The following is a 6,392-nucleotide window of genomic DNA, read 5'->3' on the forward strand; positions in this document are numbered from 1 at the left end:
TCCACCTGTACATACGCATTCAGACCCTATGCTATGAGGCTCGGAATTGAGCTCAGGTGCATCTTGTTTCCATTGATCATCCTTGAGATGTTTCTACAAGGTGATTTGAGTCCAGCTGTGGTAAATGCAATTGATTGGATATGATTTGGAAAGGCACACACCTGTCTATATAAGGTCCTACAGTTGACAGTGCATGTCAGAGCAAAAATCAAGCCACGAGGTCGAAGGAATTGTCCGTAGAGCACCGAGACAGGATTATTTCAAGGCACCTATCTGGGGAAGGGTAACAAAACATTTACGCAGCATTGAAGGTCTCCAACAACACAGTGGCTTCCATCATTCTTAAATGGAAAACGTTTGGAACCACCAAGACTCTTCCTAGAGCTGGCCGCCCCAGGCGCATGCACGCTGGCACGGTCGCCATGTGTAAGGTGTTTCCTCCGACACATTGGTGTGGCTGGCTTCCAGGTTAAGCGGGCATTGTGTCAAGAGGCAGTGCGGCTTGGTTGGGTCGTGTTTCGGAGGACGCATGGCTCTCGACCTTCGCCTCTCCCGTATCCGTACGGGAGTTGCAGAGATGAGACAAGACTGTAACTACCAATTGGATACCATGAAATTGGGGAGAAAAAAAGGGGTAAAAGTAAAAAAATATATATATTTTAACAAGATTTTAAAAAGAACTGGCCACCAGGCCAAACTGAGCAATCTGGCGGAAAAGGTCCTTGGTCAAGGAGGTAACCAAGATCCCGATGGTCACTCTGACAGAGATCCAGAGTTCCTCTATGGAGATGGGAGAACCTTCCTGAAGGACAACCATCCCTGCAGCACTCCACCAATCAGGCCTTCATGGTAGAGTCATCAAATGGAAGCCACTCTTCAGTAAAAGGCACATGACAGCCTGCTTGGAGTTTGCCAAAAGGAACCTAAAGGACTCTCAGACCATGAGAAACAAGATTCTCTGGTCTGATGAATCCAACTTTTTGGCCTGAATACCAAGCGTCACGTCTGGAAAAAACCTAGGGTGAAGCATGGTGGTGGCAGCATCATGCTGTGAGGCTGTTTTTCAGCAGCAGGGACTGGGAGAATAGTCAGGATTGAGGGAAAGACAAATGGAGAAAAGTACAGAGAGATCCTTGATGAAAACCTGCTCCAGAGCACCCAGGACCTCAAACTAGTGCAAAGGTTCACCTTTGAACAGGACAATGACCCTAAGCACACAGCCAAGACAGTGCAGGAGTGGCTTCGGGACAAGTCTCTGAATGTCCTTGAATGGCCCAGCCAGAGCCTGGAATTGAACCCGATCAAACATCTGTGGAGAGACCTGAAAATAGCTGTGCAGCAATGCTCCCCATTCAACCTGACAGAGCTTGAGAGGATCTGCAGAGAAGAATGGGAGAAACCCCCCAAATACAGGTGTGCCAAGCTTGTAGCGACACACCCAAGACTCGAGGCTGTAATCGCTGCCAAAGGTGTTGAATAAAAGGTCTGAATACTTATGTAAATGTGATATTTCCTAGGGGGGTTAAAAGCCTGTTTTTGATTTGACATTATTGGGTATTGTGTGCAGAAAAAAACCCGATTTAATCTGTTTTGAGAATAAGCCTGTAACCTAACAAACTGTGGAAAAAGCCTAGGGGTCTGAATACTTTCCGAATGCACTGTATGTACATGTAGGCAGGCTATAGTGACTAGGCATGAGGATAGATAATAGTAAGAGTAAAATAAAGAACAGAGTATCAGCAGCAAATTATGAGTGTAAAACTTTGTGAGTGTGCGTGTGTATGTGTGTTTGTGCTGTGTGTATGTAGTGTATGCGAATGTATGTGAGTCCCTCTTAAGAGACTGGCCCATTTGGAACTGTTACAAGGAGTCAATTGGTTCGTTTGAGCATTCCTCCAGTTTCTGCCCTTATCTTATTCATTTGTATGGCTGTTGTCTAATTATTGTGTCTGTGTGTGTCTTTCTGTGATTGTGCGTGTGTATATTCTGGATATAGATAGAGACCGATCAAGGGCATTATGCCTCAATGGTGACCACTTTCATTCAAACTGGAAGCGACTTAACAAGACTGCTAATTTCTGAACCTTTACCGGAAACTTTAGGATGACTGCACAGTCCCAACACAGTGTGGTATGTGTGTCTTAAATTCATTGTTTCTACACTGTGAACAACAGGGGAAGCCTTAGAGATATCTGATGGCGGCAGGCTCTTCCACTGAGAACACAATGGAAGTGGGATGTCCCTTCCCGGGATGCTTCCTGACCTCCAATATTCTGTCAGCTGAGTGTGGTGTGAGTGAGAGAGAGAGAGACACTAATGGAAGATGTTTTGAAGTTAAAAATGATGTCAAAGGGGTTACAGTTAACAGTGGGGAAATTAATAAGGACCATGAACCCGTGTCTGTTTTTCTCTCATATGCTTATCACAAGCAGCGATGTGATGTATAGTAGTATAATATGCAATATTAGCTCCAGAGTATTGCAATTAATGATATATTTTCACTTTAAGAGGAGACTGTTGTCCTGCTCTGCCTCATGTGTCCGTATTCCGTACCTAACCTCACCCTAACCCATACAAATGAGCAGGCTTGGGTTGGAGCCTGGTGTCACTGTAAAGTCACCAAACTGTTTCTCATACAGTATAAGAAGGGTAAAGGACTGGGAAATTGTAGCAATACTTACAGCACTCCTGCTAACGACTTGTTTATTGCAATAAATAAATGATATGTGTATAAATATATTAAATGTTATTTAGGAGAACTGTATTGAATCGTTACTGTAAATGTAGACTGTTTTATCGATGTGAGCAAAAGAGCTTCCTTATTGTAAAAAAAAAACGTTGTGTAGATGAATAAATTATTACAAAATGACTGGGGTGGTGATGCTGTACAGTATGTTCATAGAAATGCTATTGTATACTGATTGTTAAGTTATTATGTCTGACCAGGGCAGAGTGAGCTTTGACTCCAAATGAATTTGAACAAAAATAGATATATAGTAGCAAACTGACACAGAGATTCTGTGCTGTGAAAACTCGGAACGGACCATAATTGAGTAACAGATGCGTCACGGAACAGAAAACACAGAACAACCACGACACATAGAAGAACCAAAGAACATGATCATGCACAGAGAGACAAAGACTCCATGACAAACTTCAGAACTGAGGTGAGAAATAAACTTCAGGATCAGAAACCACCCAAGTTTTATTCTGTTATTTCTGGTGATACTCTGATTGTAATAGTCCTGTGTTAAGAACACTACCTGTGGGAGTTAATGCTCTCAGTTTCAGAGCAACTTCTGTCATGTGAGTTAATGATCCACCACAGAAATATCTACTATAAATTGAAATGTACTTTCCTGTACTCTAGTATACAGTTGACATCTAACAGAACTGTCTGACATGTACATTTCTAGTATGGTTTAAACTGTTCATTTCAAGGAATGAAAATGTATGGTTATTGGTCAAAGGCAGCACAATAGAATATTAAGTCTGCTGTACAATCCTAGTGTTAGATGAAAAAAACCCTGGTAAAAACAGGTTGGAAGCCCAAAAGGGCTTATATGAAAACCACAAAGTACAAATAATGCAGCAACCAGGGTCCATTGAAACTGAGGGGGCATTTGACCCCTCAATTTGATCTATTTGTAGAATACAAATATATAAGATATGTTTTTTTTTACACATCATTCATTCAAAGGTATTGCTTCTGTTCGCAACAGTAGAAAGATATTTTTGGTCACATTTACTACAATGAGGTAGCATACAGTACACTTGTAGTCTTCGAGCACTTAATACATGTTGAATTGGTTTGAAAGACGTGCTGCAGCATATCTACTTCGTGCCTTATTGGGCAAGAGGAAGAATAAAGAATTGTATTTTTGACTGTTATCTGATATGAACAGAAAGTCAAATGACATAAATTAATTTACTGGAAACACAGAGGTGCAGAAAAAACAAAAACAGCCGCCAAAGTCTAGGTTGGTTCTAAAACATGACATCATAGAACATATGACAGAGAACAATAATGGGTCGCCAACTGATTTCAACAAGCTGACAGTTTTTTTTGCCAAAGGGGAAATGGTCTAGAAGTTTAGCCCAGAAACCTGCACCTGTAGCATCCCTCTCTGACATCCCGACTCATCTAACAACCTGCTGTTATTTGACTGACAGCTGATTTTGGAATTTACATTCTTTCTCTGTGTATGTATAAATGACGTGATGCATTTTTACATAATTTATATAATTGTTTTTCCAATACAATTTCCCCCTGGGGAACAATAAAGTTGATCTTATCACTCTACTCCCAGGATGCTGAAGAACATCACAGGTGACATGGGGAATGGCTCCTTCTCCTGCCACCACTTCTCGTTTGAGGCCTTCTGCTGCTTTGGCGTGCTGTGGAGTTCGGCTGTGACCATAGTTGGGACGGTGGGGAACGTGATGACCATTCTGTCCGGCTGCGGACTCGTTTCAACTCGCTGATCGTGAACCTGGGCCTGGCGGACCTACTGTACTGCACCCTGCTGCAGCCTGCCTGTGTTGACTCCTACCTACACCTCCGCTGGAGGGGCGGCGTCTTCAGCCTCCTCCTCTTCCTCTCCAACTCCGTCTCCATCATCACACTGTACCTGATCAAGGCAAGCCGCTACCTGCTGGTGGCGAGGCGGTAAGTCTTTGAGTGGGTGTTCGCTAGGTGGGGCCTTGCCCTCCTCCTGCCCTCCACCTGGGCCGGGCCAGCCTTGGCCGGCTTTGGCCCATTTACGTGTTTCTTCCCTGCAGGTGTGCACCTGCAGTTTCCACCGCACCAGGGGGCGCCCTTACACCACCGTGCTGCTCTTCTTCTACTTCTTCATCGGCCTGGGCTGCGTGGTGCTTTTATTCCTGCTCATCTACAGGCGGGTCAGGGTGGCAGCAAGGGCACCGGTCAGCTACTGACTCAGCTGACACTTATCACGAAGGAAGCCGACCTCATCAGAACCAGGGATGTAGAGGGGCAGTGGCGTCGGGAGCGGGGTGGCCACCTCCCAGAGCTGTGAGTTGAACAGCCAGGGGGAACTACCCCAATACAAGGGTGGAGAGGTGAAGGGGAACCCTGGGAAAGCCCCGTCCTCCCACTCCACCTGGGGGTCTGCTTTAACTTCACATTCAGCTCACCTAGCAGGGGGACAGGAGCCCCCCCCCCTGCCCTTAGCCCTGCGCTCCACTTTGCTGCTCCTGCCCCTATCACTGCCCCCTCCTCCTCCACCACCTCTTCAGGGGACAATGGTGAGTTATCTTCCAGTGTTTCGTATGCTGTTTTGTCTGCTAAACATTGCTGATAAGCAGAACCGCACCCTCCAAGGTGCTCCACATGTTCTGTGCCAACCTCGCCTGACTCAGCAGCTGTAATAACCCTGTGCTCTACACTGTCTTGAACCGCCAGTTTGGACAGACCTACCAGGCCCTACTGGCCAGGGCCACCACACCCCTCACACACCTCTGGAATCATTGACCTTTATTACATTTTGGTAGTTTAGGAGGGGCTCTTATTCAGAGGGATTAATGTTGCATTCAAGAAAACTGGGGAACTCAATGTCAAATCATGACGACAGTAATCTTCAGGTCCGGAAGTCAGAGCTCTAGAAAGAGGCCCGAGCTCCCGACATGGAATTCCGAGTTGGATGACTGTTCAAAAATATTTTTCCCAGTCGTCTTGAACGCACTGAAGTCAGAAGTCTGAGATTTCTGAGTTCCGAGTTATTTTGAAAGCGGCATTATAGTGCATTCGACTAAGCTGAGTAAGACAACCATAACGTAATTATCACAGCACTTCAAATAGGGAAAACACTCTTCTCCCCCATTGGTCTTGATAGAGCTACTTCCTCCTCTATAAATTCCTCTCCTCCTTCCTGAATGTCACATTTACTATCAGCTTGCAAGGGCAAAATCAGCCATTCTGTGATTTCTTCTGGAGAGGGTTCAACGATTTTAGGCTAAGATTTTGCTCACAAGGCTTCTTTTTTTTCAGTTACAAACACCAACGTACACTTACTGTAAGGCCTTAGTTCTAATAGATTAAATGGCTTTCAAAGTTCACCTCTATCGTGTACTGTAGTCATACAATATGATCAAAACACATAAGGTCATATATGTCTTTCAGCAGGAAGCCAGAAGCCACCAACGGGGAGATACCACTGTATCAAGACCTGGGGGGTGTTAATTATGCGAAGAACTACATCCTCCTCTACATCTTCTTTATTTGTGTCATTGTCTCTTGGTCTGTTTATAATAAAACAAATCTGTACTTTCATTACTTCAAGTACCTTTCTTTCACTGGACACATAGGACATTCCCCTTTTACACATGGGAAAATTCTGCCCACCATAAATCAGAACTTCTGGAATGTTCCT

The 6,392-nt window shown here is 44.6% G+C and overlaps 1 pseudogene; it reads left to right on the forward strand.

Moving 5' to 3' along the window:
* Nucleotides 1-3,932: 3,932 nt before the first annotated feature.
* On the forward strand, nucleotides 3,933-5,245 carry LOC112262233 (annotated as a pseudogene).
* The last annotated feature ends 1,147 nt before the right edge of the window (nucleotides 5,246-6,392 follow it).

Source organism: Oncorhynchus tshawytscha, linkage group LG02, assembly GCF_018296145.1.
Source record: "Oncorhynchus tshawytscha isolate Ot180627B linkage group LG02, Otsh_v2.0, whole genome shotgun sequence".
Classification (NCBI taxonomy): domain Eukaryota; kingdom Metazoa; phylum Chordata; class Actinopteri; order Salmoniformes; family Salmonidae; genus Oncorhynchus; species Oncorhynchus tshawytscha.